Source organism: Halyomorpha halys, unplaced genomic scaffold, assembly GCF_000696795.3.
Source record: "Halyomorpha halys isolate HHAL.00 unplaced genomic scaffold, Hhal_1.1 Scaffold899.1, whole genome shotgun sequence".
NCBI lineage: Eukaryota > Metazoa > Arthropoda > Insecta > Hemiptera > Pentatomidae > Halyomorpha > Halyomorpha halys.
In genome coordinates, this window is record NW_027105398.1 from 308,157 (window position 1) to 326,622 (window position 18,466).

The following is an 18,466-nucleotide window of genomic DNA, read 5'->3' on the forward strand; positions in this document are numbered from 1 at the left end:
CTAACATTTCATTTTAAGGCTAAGAATAAATGACTTAAATTCTCGTGACCCAGTGAACTAGCTACTGAGTTCTAAGAAGGCCCCAGGCGATGACTTCCTTAATATAGAAAATAATTCGCGACTGACGCGACCCCTAAACGCCAGTGGGCCGACAGATGCGCTAGAAATGCCCATTATGGCGCCCCCCATTTATTTCGTCCAATTACATACAGCTTAACATGCGTGCCACTTTGTACAGAAGAAAGCCTACAATTTTTGCGTCAGATGTAATATGAGCGATCGCTGTCTGTCGTTATGAAGATATTTATATAACGGGAAGAGAAGGTTTTTATGTATTTCCAGAAACATTTATCTCTTTTCCTCAAATATTATTTAGCACATCAGGAAGTTAGCTTCGAATTTAGCATCACATTGGTCTTCCAAATATCATCGGCGTGAAGAAGACAGGCATTCATTCTATAGAGGCGCCCTGATGGATTGTTTTGAGCCACATGTTCCGCTCATCTTAACCTCCTCTCCTTCATATCATGAGGTACTGACTGTCCAGTCTTTGCAAGCAGTTCGTTGTAAGTTCTCCTCCTCCTTGTGTTAAGGCTCTGATCTCAGATCGCTCCTGTAATTGTTCGGAGGTCCTTTCTTTCAAATCTATTTTAGATTATTTCTGATTTTTTAATCAGTATTAGTCCATTGGGTGAAAACCATTTTTTGTATAGTCTAATAAGAAATTCATTCATAATCCATATTTTTTATTAAATTCAGCTCTAAAGACCCGTCATTCTCAGGTCATAATTAATGATTATATACATAAGAGCTCCTAGCGGATTTTCTGAGCAACTTGTTTTGTAACCTTTTCTTCCTAAACTTCATGTTTTCGTTTACTTATTTGTTTTGATTAAAGTAATTTATTACAATATGCCTAACTTTTTTTTTTGCTAGTTTGGCTAGTAGTAGGAAAGTTTGGCTACAGAGTGCCTTGTTGGTCTTTTAACTCGTGATGAACAGAATCAAGATGAGCTAATTGACAACTGCATTACATTATTATTATTGTCATCCATTGCTTTATTAGTTATAAAAACATCTTAAACAATACTTACGCAATCAAAACACAAACTACGTGCAAGTAACCTAACACGACAACAAATAAAATGGTGACGAGCTCAGCTGGTCTGTTGCGTAACGTAATGACGTTACGCATTTAACAGACTCTCATCCATATTACATGTTATATCGTTTTAACATGGTAAAAGAAGTAAATATTTCTCCTTTTAATATAAGTTTTACCATTTCACACGCTTTAACATATTAAACTAAAGATCATGAATACTTCTAATGTTTACAAATTAATTCAGAATTTAATTATTATTTTTATTATAGTAGCTCTATAACTCGCAAGCGAATCCTAGCTTCCTGCAATACCAGTCGTCCTGCCAGTATCATTGACTGTTAAAAAAAAATTAAAATCTGTACCGCTACAACCCATGAAGGGTCAGGGGTTCAGTAACTTAGTAAAGAAGTACTGTTACTAAACCAACGGTTTTGCAAGGAGGTAATTTAGTCAGAATCATGGTCGACCGCCAGATTTTTACCCAATTAAGGGTATCCAATATAAGAGCCTGGGTGGGCCCCAGGAGGGTTTCAGAACCCACAGGAATTGACTCACGGCTACAGTAGGAGTATTCATGATCTTTAGTTTAACATGTTAAAGCGTGTTAAATGGAAAAAAACTGATGTTAAAAGGAGAAATATTTCCTTCTTTTACCATGTTATAACGATATAACATGAGGGGTATTCATGATATTGTGTTAAATGTAAAATGTTTTACCATGTTAAATATTATAAGTATAGGATTGTGAGCAGACCTATTTAAAGTCATGTTAAATGCATAAGAGCTCCTAGGGGATGTTCTAAGCAACTTGTTTAGTAACCTTTCCCGCCATAACTTCATGTTATTGTTTATTTCTTAGTTTTGATTGCAGTAATTGATTACAACATGCCTAAAATAAGTGAAAAGTAGAAATGTAAAAGTTTGGCTACTGATTGTATTTTTTATAAAGTCCAAAACACAAGACAAAAGAAAAAAACAAAACAAAATACAAACTATGAGTAAGTAACCTAACACGCCAACAAATGAAATAGTGACAAGCTTAGCTGGTCTGTTTCGTGACGTCATTCTCCATTTAACAGACTCATCCATGTTATATGTTATATCGTTTTAACATGGCAAAAGAAAGAAATATTTCTCCATTTAACATTAGTTTTTCCATTTAACACGCTTTAATATGTTAAACTAAAGATCATGAATACCTCTAGTGTAACAGAAAACAATGGTATGCCCAGCCGGATTCGAGCTCAGGTCCTTGGAGTTAGTAGCTACGCGCTTTACCCCGTGGCTACCGCGCTCCCTTCACTAACTGTAGTCATCCATTATTTTGCTCCAACTTTCATTGCATCCATTAATAAACTTCTCTTCTCCATCAGTAATAAAAGTCAGTAGAGGTTTAGTAGAGTCAATTTTTCATGGCGATAAAAAAAACTTAAAAATTATATTTTACTGGCGATAATACATTTTTTTTTCATTTCCATAGGTGAAGCGGCTCGCATATTAACAACTAGATGCATGAATATTCACAAACATATCTTCACAAGGTTTGCCTAGTTGCAAAATTTCGGTCATCTTTTGTAAATAAATAAGAGCAGAGGTATTCTATTGTTCGGAAAAACCTTCATTCATATTTATATGAGTTCGGCTCAAGGTTTAACTGTAATTCATAAATATATCAATATACAAGAAGTTACTGATAGGGCTGCCCATAGCTCAGTGGTTAAGACACAGTCTTACCAATTTTGATGTCTATTGGCAATGGCGGTTCGAATCCGGCCTGGGGCGTTGACTTTTTTCATTGAGTGGTGGTCGGTCCCACAAAATAAAGAACTTTGACCCCCAACCATGGTTAGGCAGTATAGGACTCCAATGGGAGTCTTGACCGGAAAATAAAAAAATAAAAAGTTACTGATAACATGTATTCTCCATTTGACTTCTAGTGTCCGAAATATCAGAATGAAATTTAAGAGGAGAAGATGGTCGGGGGGTGCGGTCTGCAAAATAAAAACACAAATACACAAAAAAAATATTTATTTGTGCCAACGTTTCGACCTAATTTTCAGGTCTTCATCATGGCCATAAAAACAAAAAGACAACTACAACCTACAACCTACAACTACCACCATTCAGAGAGAAAAAAATAAAAAATAAAAATAAATAATATATAACAAATTTGGAAATATTCATAACAATGAAATGTAAATATAAACTAGTTGATTAATAACTGTCTTATTCCATAGTTATTAATCAACTACTTAATATTTACATTTCATTGTTATGAATATTTCCAAATTTGTTATATATTATTTATTTTTATTTTTTATTTTTTTCTCTGAATGGTGTGGTAATTGTCTTTTTGTTTTTATACCCCTGATGAAGACCTGAAAATGGTTCGAAAGGTCGGCACAAATAAATAATTCTTTTGTTTACTTGTGTTTCCTCTGCTGACCGCACCCCCCTATCTTCACCTCATTCTGAATGAAATTTGGTGGATCCCAATTAGGTGACTTGGCACGAATGGTAGACTTTGTGATCCACTATCTTCCTTCATCGACTCCAACTCAGAAACATCAGATAGTATAGTATAATTTTTTTTTACCATTCTGATAGGTAATTAAATTTTAATACGTGTTCCTCTAGGCCGTTAGTCCTCAAAACGCTTTTTTTATGTTAAGTTCTAAATTTCTCTGAATGACAGCATTTTTCCTACTTTTTTAAAAATTTGAATTAGATATCAACTTTGTGCCAGAATATGTTAGATTTGTTTATATGTATATTGTAACGTTATTTAAATAGGTTTACTATATATATTGTGGGTTGTAATTTTATCTTATATTTGTTTAAGAGGAAGAAATTATATTTAGGAACATAATGGAAAAAGGAAAAAACAACTATAATATGTAAAATAAAAATGTTAAATCACAAAAACAAAGAAAAAAAATTATGTTGCTATTATGTTTTTTAAATTAATTTTACTTTGCCTATATACAGTAAGATTTAAAAAAAATCTTTTTTTAATAGTAACAACTATGCTTTGCTACGAGCAGTTGCGTAGCACAACTTTTTTCAATAAAATCTCTTGGCCGTCCGTAGCTCAGATAGTTAGGCCTAGGTCTAGGTTTACCGTTTAGAGATTGTGGCGCTGGTTCGAATCCGGCCTTGAAGCGTTGACTTTTTCTATTATGTGGTGGTCCCACAAAATGAAAAATTTAACCCCCCCCCCCACCATGGTTAGAATAGGTTGATCAACTGTAAATAACTAGGCAAATATCACCTTCACTGTGGGGGGGGGAGTCTCTCAGAGATTATTTTGTTTATTCGAAGTTTAATAAAGATTTTAAATTGTGTAATTTTTGTTTTTGTCTCTTTAACAAAAATATTATTTTGTAATAATTTCGTATCTATAGGAATATTATTTTGTTTATTCAATATTCCCCGTTGAGTAGTATATTTTAAATATTATTTTGGTTCAAGAAGAAATGTTGTTTGTTTTTTATTTTTATTTATTATTATTCATTTTTTAAAAATTGATTTGTATTTGAATAAATGATATTTTTTACATGTAATTTCTTGTTTATGAAGAATTTTATTTTGTAATAATTTGTATTTATAACATCATTTAAGATACCTAATATTTCCAGAGGGTTTACATTTTTATTTTATTATTAATATTTCATTAATCTTTTATTTTTATTTTTTTTTTCAAAGAAGTTAACAGGTTTGAAAATACTTTTCTTTCTTGTTCTTGATTTCATGAAACTTATTTTGTTCCCAGAAACCTGAATAATTTACATTGCTCAATGAGACACTAGTCTCAGAGCATCACGTCATATTATAAACTGTAATTAACAATAACAAGAACAATAAAATCTCTCTCTCCCTCTGTTTTTTATAAACCAAAGTAACATACTATGTAAACGCTACAGAAATATTTGTAGGGTATACGGGAATGTATATTTCAGCTTTGAGGAAGGAGAGTTTTTTGTTGCCAGTTGACTTGGTGAAACAAAATCCCCCTAAAACACAACAAATGACGAATAATTATAGTGAATTTTTACTTTTCTAAGTTGTATCTGTTATCTCCTTCTAAAACACCAGCACATTATAGTCGTAATTCTATACAATAAAGGAGAGTAAAAAAGGTCAAGACGGTTCTAAAGAATTTTTTCGGACAAGATGAGATTTTATGATGTCATCTTGTCAATGTATAATTGAAGGAACATTTGAAGGACATCGTAGGTTCCTATCTCTTCAACGAGCTGTACTCAACCTACAGAAAAAAAGTAGGACATGGGAACCCGACCAGCCTTTTTAATATATTGACGGGAACAATTAGAGACTAGGCTCCAGCAAAGAAACTAAAGTACACTAATTGTTAGGAAACACGGCATTAGATCAGGAACTGTGAGTAAGTGTTTAATTATAACGCACCTATTGGTCGATCCACAACAGGAAGGAAGTGGCAATTCACGCCCGCTATATAGATCGCGCCAAAAAAAATAAATTATAATTAGTATTAAAAATATGACTTCCTCTGGAGTCGGACCATGTTTTTACTAGTTTGGGTTAGTCAGTGAATGTTGAAAAATTTCGTGCTATAGCGAGCAAACATAAATAAGCAATTAAAAATAATTAATTAATAAGTCAATACTAAAAAAAAAGAAAAAACTTTAATTAATATTTATCAAAAGAAGAAAGAATTAATTAGTGCACTCTACGCCACAACCCCTGATGAAGACCTGAAACTCAGGTTGAAACGTCGGCATAAAATAAATAAATATGGTTTTGTTTATTTATGTTGTTCCTTGCTGACCGCACCCCCCGACAAACTTCTCCAAGCAAGAATTAATGAGGTGATGATTTTGTTGTTCCCTGATTAATTATAATAACCTTTTTCAAAGAAATATATAAAGTATTATCTGTATAACTTTCAATACCTTTATATTTTTTATTGTAATATATAATTACAATAAAATAAATATAAATTACACTTACAATTACAGAAATTAGTTTACACTTCTAGGTACAGTAAAATTTTAAGCATTTTTACTAGACTAATTGAACAAAAAGACCTAAATTAAAGATACTTGTATCTCTTAATAACACTACTGTAACATAATACATTACAAGGATATATTAATTTTCTAAATATAATTTGCCTCTTATAAAGTTCTTTTAGCATCTTCCTAGGTTAACAACTCCTTTTATCGTTTATTCGCGTAATGTTGAAATCATATTTATTTTACTTACTCCTTTCTAATTGTTATTTTTATTAGAATAATTGTAAATTTATGCATCACCTTTTGTATTAAGATTTATAATCTTTGATGTCGTCTATAATTCATCATATTTTAAAACCTTAATGTGTGCTAACTTATAACAATTATATTTGTTTAAAAATAAAACTTACCTTTATAAATGCATACATTAACAGAGGTACTAAATGAAAGATTAAACAACTTTGCTTACTTGACTGTTTGACCAAAACATTAGAACTGCATTGGAAAAACCATGCAACGGTTCACTAACCCCAAACTAATTTAGGACTCACCTTAGAATTACATGTTAATGATTTTTAAATTTATTTATATAGTTCAATTGTCCAAACATATCTAATATATAAAATTGAATATTTGTTTGTTCGTACATCTGCAGCTTTGCTAAATGTTGAGGATTTTCCTAGGAAGATTATGGACTCGTAATAAAAAGAGTTGTTAATAAAATTAAGTATTTTTGTCCAGTAGCTCAGAACATATTCATTTTTTCATGGTTATTATATGTTAATCGATTTTTCTCTTTCTGAAGAATTAAAAAAAAAAAATTACTGATTCTATTAAATGATTTTTTACTTACTAAAAATTAAAATCATAATGAGAATTTCAGTTAAGTTGGTCAACAAAATTTATTTTCAGGAAAAATCAAATCATTTTCGTTTCAGCGTCGCCTGAAACCCTCAAATACTATTTTTCGAAAATACTAAAAATTTGATAATTTTCATCTTGATTTATTTGGAGAATTCTGTTTTTCTTCCGGTAATCACTGTTAATATAATCGTTCATAACTACTGCATTTTATTCAATTTAATAAAATTTAGATTTAATACCTTTATAAGAGCGACATATTAGTTTTTAAAAGAAAAAAGACTCGTCGAATGGTTTTATTTTATATCTCCGATTCTAATTTGTTTAATTAGACCCGGTTGGTGTTCTTTGGTGCAGTTTATAGAGCCTTAAATCGCTGCAAAGTTTAATGTAGATTTGTTGAGTAGTGTTGAAGTTAATTCTATATATTACTATAGTTATAGTCTTATCACTTCATCTATATAGTAATTGATATCAAAGTTTCAATTGTGTTCAATTAATATTTATACTTCTTTAAATATAGCAATAGCGAAGCATTGCCGGGTCTGCCTCAGGTAAAACAAAATTACATAAATATGAGTTTATTTTTTCTAAATATGTAATAAAACATCAAGAATTATATTTTAAAAATTAAATATTAAAGTTCAACTAAAAATAATCAAAATCTATAATTTTTAAAACCTTTTAGTAAATGCTTTAATAATTAAAAATAGAAAAAATACACTTAATTGTTATTTTAATTTTTCAGTTTAAGATAATTATAATCGCGCCATGATTGTGGTTGGTATTTTTTTACTTATAAACATAATTAATACATTTTTGAACAAAATCAATAAAATTTTGAGCAGATTTTTTTTTCTTATTTCTGTATGTTCGATATTTTTGTATTGAAGAGTCTTGATTAGTTGAAATTATTTAATACATGTAATTAACTGAAAAATCTATAGTTTATATTAAAATAATAAAATAAGCATACATTAATATAGAACTGATTTAACAAAAAGTGTCCTTAAAAAAAAAAAAATGTCCAAAAGAAAGCACACCGGGAACATTGTACAGCAGTGTGTAGAGCAATGCTAACGAACCGCATTTGAACTTTTTGCTTGGGCCACTCAATGCTTTCTCTAAGGTGAAGTCAGTGGGATTCGTTAGGGTGAAAACCTTGGTTTGAAGGAAGCTTTTACCGGATCCATATAATCCTGAAGTTAATGTTTGACAAAAAGAGGATAAACGAAAAGATTTTTCCAAGAATACCTGAGAGTTTTCCAACAATACCGTCTACATCTTTGATATAGTGGAGGTGGGAGGGCAACGTAAGTTCCACAGCGCTTAGTTCTAAAGGTCGTGGGTTTTATTCTCATCTGGGTCAGTCAAAATTTATTTCTTAAGGGCCGTAAAATGAATCTTGTCATTTCCTCTATAGATTTTCGATGGGTTTTAGCAAAAAAAACAAACAAATGTTTTAAAAAATTGAATGTCTTAAGGTTTACGTAATAATGAAATAAAGTATGAGGCTATGAGGACAAAAGTGCTCTACCCCACAAAGTTGTTTAATCCACAATTTTAAATCAAGTAAAAACAAAATTATTTCAAAAGACCAAGTGCGTTGTATATGGTGTATAGAATTATATTTGACAACTATTTTAGGCCCTCCACAGCTATGGTTGTGTTACCTATGCACACCAATGTTCAATGTTCATTATATTTTCACACCAGTTCGACAACTCAAAAATACTGAAACTTCTTGTGGAGCATGAAGATCAATATTAGGAACTTGATACTGGTGTTAACTGAAACCCGGACTACGCAACTGTGAAAATCTCAGATAAATGAAGTCAATGACATATGATGAATAAGTTTCATCTCATAATTTTATAATTAATAATGATAAGAAAATGTGGAAATAATTCTAAAGGAAAAATATATCTATTTAGTTGGAATAATGGATTATTATTGTAATTGTGAAGAGGAGATGAAATAAAGCTATCCAAGGGGCACTGCCGAGGCGTCATTAATGAGGAAGAAGAGGAGAGACAATTTGCTTCTAAATGGTAGCGAGGATTATCTGCCCGCATCTGACCTTACAATTGATACTGACTCCCGCATCTCCGGAGGGGCGAGTTTCCAGCTGTCGGGTGTCATCTGATAAGGCGCCTGGGGGGCGAAGTGTTAGATCCAGTGCTAGCTCTAAATCAGGGGACGTCCATCTAGCACCGAGCCACCCCAGGGGTCACTGAGGGTCTATGGGTTCAGTAACTATAATGAAATCACCACGGGTGTGATTCGGTTTGGAAAATTAATTACATTAATTATATAAAAAAGTTAAGGCAAACCGTCGGGACAAAACTGATGAGAGATAAGTCTTTTCAATTTCAATCATCATGGCTATAAAGAATCTTCATATATTCCAAACCTGCTGTCAAAAAAGTGATGAACAAATAGTCGAATATGGTATCTCACAAGGGACAGTACTAGGGCCAATGTTATTTTTGATATAACAATAATCTACTGTCTAATTACATTCAGAAAGTGATCGCAATGAAAAAATAGTCTTTTCGCAGATGATTGCGTATTAATTTTTATAGGCAAAGGCCGGAAGGAAATTCCAGAAAAAACAGAAACTGGCTTAAAAGCTGACTTGAAAATGGCTAAATCAGTTAAAATTAACTCTAAACATTAATTAAACTTAATTCACCCCGTACTTAATAACATCAAATATTTAGGAACTTATTATTTCACATGGGCTCAGCCTATCTTCCAGCAACGGATATTTTTATGGAGTGAACAGTTAATAGTTTTAAATCCGGTGATTAAAGTACAAAAAAAGTATTATTTGTATAGTTATTAAAAAAAATCAAGAATCCTCAAAATCACTTTTCCAAGAATTAAAAATTTTGATTTCGGAATCTTTATACTATGGAATATTAACGAAACCAGGTGACCATAAAAAAGACAGTAAATTTAAAAAATGTCAAACCTCAGTAAACACTCAAGTGATAAATATAAATGATATTTGATAAATATAAATTACTTTTAAATTGGAGTAAAATAAATAAGGATTATAAAATTAATTTAATTTTTAGGTAAAGAAAGAGTACCACAGGAATGTGCAATGGCTACTGTCAATATATATCAAATGTTAAATGTATTAAACTTTATTCATCAAACTATAAAAGTATAATCAAAATGTATCAAACTTACAGTACTCATCTAAGTATAGAATAGAGTGACCAGAGCTTAACCTACCCTCTATCTCGAGTTGCACTCATTAGAGGGTTTCCTGTTAACAAGCATCTTAAATGTAATTCTAAAATTAAGTTAAATCACAATATATTGGGATAAAATGTAAACAAATTTTAAAGGAAATAAACAAAATGAAAAGAAAAATAAACATTGGAGATCTAAGGCAGTCAATTTCAGTATAACTGAGAGGCTAAAGTTCATTGCTAACTATCCAGTACATTCAAACTTTCCTCTGAATTAATGGAAACAATGTTGGTCTTTGAGCCAGCATAGAAAAAAACTTATTGTGATAAGTTCAAGAAAAATGAGTCACTTGCACTTGATTATTTTTTTTTGTTTGTTTACCCCCTTCATGGAAGTTTTTAACATACAGAAGTAGTTACTACTCTATTATTACCAGAGTGGGAAGATCGAGTTTTCATTTCGAAAGTCAAACGGCATCTCTGAAGTTCCGTGGTTGCTAAAGTGATGTCATAAATTTAATTTTTAAAATCATGATTTAAAATAATAAATATAAGATAAAATTATTCCCGTTCTATAACCTCCCTTCAGCTTTAAATATTACTCTGAAAAAAAAAAAATATGATATTCGTTGCATTTCTGGATTTTAAGAATAGATAAAAACTTTGAAATCAAGTCGAATAGAAAAAATACGTATCTTATCATATAATTATTCGGAAGTCAGATCTTAAATGATTTTTTTTTTCAACAAAGACTAAAATTGTTTAGAAATTAACCTTATTTGAGAACTGATAAATGGCTTAAAAAAGAAAATACCACATTATGGTATTTAACATAACATCCGTTGAAAATACGAATTTAATTTTGATTCTTCAACAATTTAACAAAATATAAGAATATTACTACGAAAAATATTGTTAATATTACTTTTCTGAAAATAAGTGGGAATTAACCATTCGGTCAGCCAAAGGGCTCATATTTTCCAATGTATAATAATAAAACCGGATTAATTTCAGACGCAACTTTTACTGTAGCATATTTAAGAGGTAAATAAGTTTTAAAAACCGCAAAATTTTAAAAGTAATTTTATCATATTCAATCAAACCAAAGTAATAACACGTTACTTTGGTTTGATTTGGTGATAGGAGCCATCAAATTGAATAATATTTAATTTTGATTTATTTAAATTAAATGTTATTTATACTCAATACGAATTCATCTTAATCGTGATCTAAAGTTCTATAATATAGTTCACGACATGATTTATGCAAATATTTATAAACTACTTAATCTACTAAATCAAAAGCGATACGACAGTCACTGATCGAATGATAGATACACGGCGCCATTGTTATGAATGGGCCTGGAACCGTTCCAGGTGATAGAGGAACTGCGGTTATTATTAGCAGTTCCAGTGCCACGTGCCGTAGTAACAACCTGTTCTTGTATCTAAATATAGTAAAGGTATTTCGAAGGTGATTTATCACTTGAACAAGCAATGAATGACGTCTTGTCTTTTTTCCCCACCTTTTTTGTTTGTTTAAAAAAACAAACAGTATAATTACCTTCTATTTATGTTTTCTTTGTAGTAGTCGGCTGTTTCTTTAAGATGGTTCTTTAACCACTTTGGTCAGAATAAATAATTACTGACTGTTAAGTATAAGAAAACAATTACGTTGTTGTATTTATAAGTTGGTTGTTTCGATGTTTTGACTCTATCGTTTCGATAACCCATAATCGATATATTTAGGGTGAAAAATATTATGCTGGATTTACGCGTTTATCACTTGCCGCAACTAGTTCTACAAAGCAAGCAACAAACATCGATACACGCTTGTATGTTCTTTTAATTTATGTCCGCTATTTCATTCGATTTTCATTATAAAAAGGAAGAAAATAAAGATATGCTAATTGAAAAGAAACGTAATTATCAGTAAAGTAGGTTGTATATAATTGATAATTCAAAGAAATAGTAGTACATTTTGAAACTCCTTACTCATATCCATACGTAAAGCTTCCCCCTTAAAATCACTCAAACACTAATTATATATCCATCACCTTGACTATTAAACTTCTGTAAACCTGTGAATAATAGAAAACAATATAAGCATGTATAAATATATTTACGATAATAGGATATATATTATATATATATATATTTTATGTTATATAAATATTGTAATAGATTCATTTAGTGATGTTCAAAAGTTAACATAGCCAGACAAAACTGCTAAAATTGTTCCAAATTGATGTTCTTAGTTGACCAAGTGTCCCAAAATAAAGATTGATTTTCATTTCATAGTCTTTAAACTTAACGATCGTTCTAGAATTTTTATTATAAAAAATAATCTATATTTATATACATATAATGTCTATAAATGTATATCTATGCTATATTGAATAAAAAACCTCTAAAGTTAATTAACAACGTTTGAAACAATGGATTTACACCGAATTGATTTAATTTTAAAATATACAATATAAAGTTAATTATTGAATCAGAAGGTTTGGGAAATTTTTTGAATTAATTAAAACACAGAGAGCATAAACATTTATCTATGGCAGCTCTAAAACAATGCCAACTGAACACAAAGGTGTGGATGCGGCACAAGAGTTTTGTGTTCAAAAACCGACATCCAACGGTTTGACCATAAATTCAGACCAACTTGTACCAGCCAATCCAAATAACCCGTTCACATGCTTGCGCATGCATTTGTCATTGTTTGGCAAACGTATAAGGCACCTTTAAATATAAGGTATAAGGTGACCATAAACGTTTTTTTGAGAAAAGAAAACAATAATTCAAAGTACACTAATAATCTCTGGCTTTCGATTAAAGGGCTTGGTTTAACCATTGTTTATTAATTGATCTTTCCGTATACGTCTGGTTAGAAAAAAAAAAAAAAAAAAAAAAAAAAAAAAAAAAAAAAAAAAGCAATATATTACACAGTATGTCATTAGTCATTTATGGTCATAATGTATATTATTAAGGTATTAACTACTACTTTCATGGAACTTGTGATTTTAATTTCGAATCACTATACATTTCAAAATAAGCTAATTTTTAGTTTTTGGCTTATTCATTAACCAAGTTTCATATCCTCGTTAGTGAAGAAGCAAAAATTTGTACAAATTTTTGAAAAAAAATTCCCTTATAATCGAAAATTTGCATGTAGTCAAATTTGTGTCGAGTCCTCATTAATTGAAGCGAAAGCCCAATTTCGATGAACTTTTCAGGAATTGTAGGCATTAGTATCTAGTTGTTCTCTTAACGAATTTATAAGATTCCGGCCACATTTTTTATTTACCTATATGTATTTGGAACAAATTTGGATGTAAGTTGGGGTAGTAACCATTAATTAATTATCGGGTATTAATTTCATCAAATTCCACCCTCTACTTTGCCTCCACCATGAGAAAATATTTTTTTTAACACGAATTTTTTAAACGCGGTATCCTACTGTAAATTTTATTCTAAAAAATCAAATCTAATTCGATAATTCTCTTTAAATTGTTATTTTAACATTATAATTCTAAATCAACTGCATTATTTAAACATATAATAATGAGTATAGAGCCACATCGTTTATAAAATAACATCTTATGACTGAGTTAATTACTATAAATTAAAGTATAATCTATTTCTAAAACGACAGTGCGGGTACCTCAGAGTGTGAAACGCAATAGAAGGTTATTAGACGAAGCAATAAAATCGTTTTATGGCTTAATCTAGTACCGTAAAATTGATTGTAATGACATGATTCTGTTGTATCAGTTAACAACCAGGAACTTCAATGTATTTAAAAATTATTTGAAGATGAGAATTTTTGTGCTAAGTAAAGATTTGTGTGTTGGGATGATTTAAGTTAAATGATTAAACGTCCTTGCAGTTTTAAAGGCAATATTAACATCACCTCAATCCTAAAGAGTTTTATTAATCAGTATATTAAAATATTTGTAAATTTAAAATATAAAATACATGTTCGACTCGGCAGAAAATTATTTTATGTTACACTGTAGTCGTGAGTCAACACTGTGGGTTCTTGAGTCCACCCAGTCTCATATACCCTTTAATTGGGTAAAAATCTGGGCGGTTGAGAGTGATCATATCACCTCCTTGCACAACCGTTGGTCTAGTAACAGTACTTCCTTACTAAGTACTGAACCCCTGACCCTTCATGGGTTGTAGCGGTACAGATTTTAATTTTTTAAATCATTGTTGGGCAAAATATAATTGCAATTAAAGTTGACAGAAATTAGTGATTGCAATTATTTTGGTTCAACTATTTATTGTAATTAATTCGAATTATAATAGTTGGAAAGTAATTGTAACTGTAATTTCATCTAATATTTGCCATACACTGAAAATAATTAAAAAGGACAATAAAGTAAATAAGCATAAATTATAAATAACTAACAAATTAACATTAATACATTGGTTAAAAATAAAATATATGCAATGAAAAATTGTGTACTATTTTGGAACAATGTTCATGTATTGTTTACTATTATAAATTTGATACATTTGTGGTTGTATCTTTTTAGTGATATGTCATCTCCTATTAAACATGGTGTGATCCTGAGTTTTGAAGTTGTTTTCAGTTCAAGCATTCCACCGTTCCATTTGGAGTGATCGTTAGAGGATTACTTGAAGTTCACCTAAGTTCAACCACTCCAGTCCGCTCAATTCATCATTCCAATTGATGCATCTGAAGTGATCGTCCGTCACCTCTTTTAGACAGAATACACGTTTGTAATGTTTGTTTTTTCATATAGAACGCATTAAGCAATTAATAAAGATATTCTTTCTTTGATTATAAGTAAATAATTGCTTACAAAGGTTTAGAAAGTTATATCAATTTATTAAATGCAATGCCTTGTTTATACATAATAAAAATTAGGATTTAAGATCTTTGTTCCGCTATCCCAGAGGGTACTGCACCCATATAGTATCCCCCCTACCCTCTCCATAAAGATCCCAATGGAGACGTTTACGATAACAATAGAGGAATCAAGAAGCAGAGCAATAAATCTCTGAAGCCATTGAGTATATCAGAGTGTCGTTACTCGAGCAATTGTATTCTCAATTGAAATGTCACACTCGTGAGCGACCTTGGCGGCTGATCTACATGACGGTCTGTTGGAACAACTGGAGCATCCACGGGTCAGGAGGGGAACATTGTTTAAGGACATGAAAGTAATTACATTCATTGTTGGAACACGTTCAACCACGTTATCATCTTAATATCAACACGACGGTCCATTCCCATGTTTCTATCTCATATATTTGAAGTCTGTTGTTAGAATAGGAATTCTAGGTTAGGTAAAATGATCATAAAATTATAGTTAACTTGAAGCTATTCAGCCATCATTGGAATAGAAAAAACAGAGAAAATTGGATGAATGAAAAACAGAAATATTACATCTCACATCAACAATTCAAATGAGAACTACCTCCTAGAAAGATAAATATATACCTTAACGTTTTCTGGATTATCGCTTTATTGGTGAAACGCTAACTTATTGGTTATTTCCTGCTATTTGCGAGGCTTAAGTTTTGTCTTCGAAATTTCCTACAATACACTAACGTTAGTTTTTACTATCTATAAATATTTTATCGGAAAAAAGAGCTGAATACTGCTATTTCACTGGAGTTAAATTTTTATTGAACTTGCCTTTTTCAAAAACTTGGTCATTACATAACTATGTGCTTCTGATTAACTAACATCAGAAATTCAAAGGAAAAGAAAAGACCAATTAAAAAAAAACTACTGCCATGACAGAATATGTTATCGTAACAATATCTCTCTTACAGTGTACACCATGGAGTTGTCGTGACAGTTACTGTTGTGTCTGTAATGCTTTACCGTGTAGAAGGACTTTAACATGACTGTATCTGACCTGCCACAGTCACCAATCTCACTATACATAGTACAGTAGATTCATGGCCGTAATATGTACTGGAAGCTATGATGCTATACCTAGTGTGACCGTAAATTTTATCATGGCCGTACCTTCAATACCTTTGTTTTAGGTATCACGAAGTAATTAGTGGAATAAATAATTAGGCAATTATAATATAGTTCTACTATTTGTGGGATTAACGTGACAATAGCTCCACTACCGCTACTTGTACTATCAAATATCACGTGGGAGTATTTACATTTTACACCATTGTAGTGCCTTCAGCCAATTAACCCAAACACTTTTTTGAGGTAATGAGGTGTGGATAGTTGACCGTAGATTTAGACTAGATTTAGATTAGTTAAAATTCGGAACAGTTTTAGCTAGCATTCCCTACTGATCTCCCTGATGAAGACCTGAAACTCTGGTCGAAACGTCAGCATAAATAAATTATTTTATTTTATTTAAACTAAAATTTATACAGGTTTAGTTAAATCTATTTTTTCAAAAACAAAAATTCTTCCATAACAGTTATTCATTAATTTTACAAATATAAATATTTACTAAATTATGAAAACAATCGATAATGGTTTTGGACACTATTGGTACAGGTTATATTAGGCAGGCATATGTGACGTCGAGCGAGTACAAGATTGAGGAACTCTGACTTAGAATATGTTGTTTTTTTCTAACACGTCTTATTACACTCCTAAACCCTAAAAAGAATCTTCATTAAAAAAATAGTCTTCTAAGGGTTTGCATTGCAACGATCCACGAACACCTAGCTTTATATTATAGTGTAGGTATGCATTAGTTCTCTGTAAGCAATCTTTCGATTTAATTTTTTATGCAGAAAATCTTTGGAGCATATCCATCCCATCTCATTGGCCGAATACTAGCCAATAAATATAGACGTTAGTAAAGCTCAGCGCTCACTTAGTGGCAAGCCACGTGGTTGGAGGTGGCAAGTGCCATATCCTGCCTCCCACGACCATAGAGTCATAGAGGCAATCAGTGTTGCCACCTATCGTTAATAGCTCTCCCCTGGCAACACTGTCTACCGGCCGTCGTGTTTAAATGAGCAAGCTTTTAGCCCAAGGAGGCTGATTATTATCGATAGTTTTAATGTTAGCCCTGATCCTAAAATCCTTCAAACCTAATCCTATGAGATCCACCTGAAATTTACTTGCTAGTTCAGGAAGGATTCTATTAGTACCAAAGTGTTCTGCTAGTCAGTAGCACTTTCATGTAATGGTGCAAGAAGGATGTAGCTCCGTGACTTATTAGACCTATAACATTGTCAAGAAGTAACAAACAATACATTGACATTATAAGTAAACAAGAAGGAAGCTTAATTTTATATATACTTAAACGGGAAATGAAATTAATCTTAATCGTTCTCAAGTCTTTGTTTTTGAAAAGTTGATACATCACTTTTCGAAGACGTACACATTAGAACGAATTCTTGATAACTAAATTCAAAATATTATTTTATACATATCTACCTAGATATTATTGAGTACAGTAAGAGCGTTTTGTTATTGTCATCACAGAAAGTAAAAGTAATGTCATCACCATCACTTTACTGAATATTCCTATGGCGTATGAAATCATTTAAGCTTCTTCTTTAGTTCAGGTTACAAAGAATATGTCATTTTCTAATGCTAGATATTTTTTAAAAAGAATTTTCTCAAATATGAATTTGAATAACTTTTTTTTCAAGTTATTAGAACTTTGTAGAATTGGAAGTCTTCTTATGCAGCTAGTCCTTCAATTGCAAAATCTGTTATCTTTTCGTAGAGTTGAGCTGATTAAAACTCGGTTACTAATTAAAAATTAGTCGCAATAAAACTGCAGTTTAATTAATCACTAAGCAAATATATTAAGCATACAATATTTTTTTGTTTTTTAAATAATATACATGAATAAGCATTGTGTTCATAGCAATTTTACGATTAATTTAGCTACAGTTTTAGTGAAACTAATTTCGCTCTACTCTGTTCGGTATACCAGTTTGCTATGCGGAATGGTATGCCTAAAGCGCCTGCCAGGATTATGATTTGAATTGCTTCTCTTGACTTGTACGAAATCCACCTATACACGTTTTGGCCGATCGCTAGGACGTTTACTCACCTTCTTAAAACTGATTAACTCTTTAGTTATTTGTCCTTCATTTAATCCGATAACTCATGCATTTCAATCATCTTAATACTATCATTATAGTTATATTTACCAGATGCAGGTCATTCAATTTTGTAATTATTTTTAATTATATTAATTTTTAAATTACCAGAACGTTCAAGAATTTAACTTCAGCTGCCATAAAAGCAATGTATCTTATAATATTTAAGTATTTTTAAGTTAAGTGGTTAACACTTGTAGCTTAATAATAATG

General features: G+C 31.0%; 1 protein-coding gene across 1 annotated transcript in view; it reads left to right on the plus strand.

Annotated features, from left to right (window-relative positions):
- Positions 1–18,466, plus strand: part of sev (sevenless) — a 146,435-nt gene that overhangs the window by 97,952 nt on the left and 30,017 nt on the right. The gene's annotated exons all lie outside the window — the stretch shown is intronic.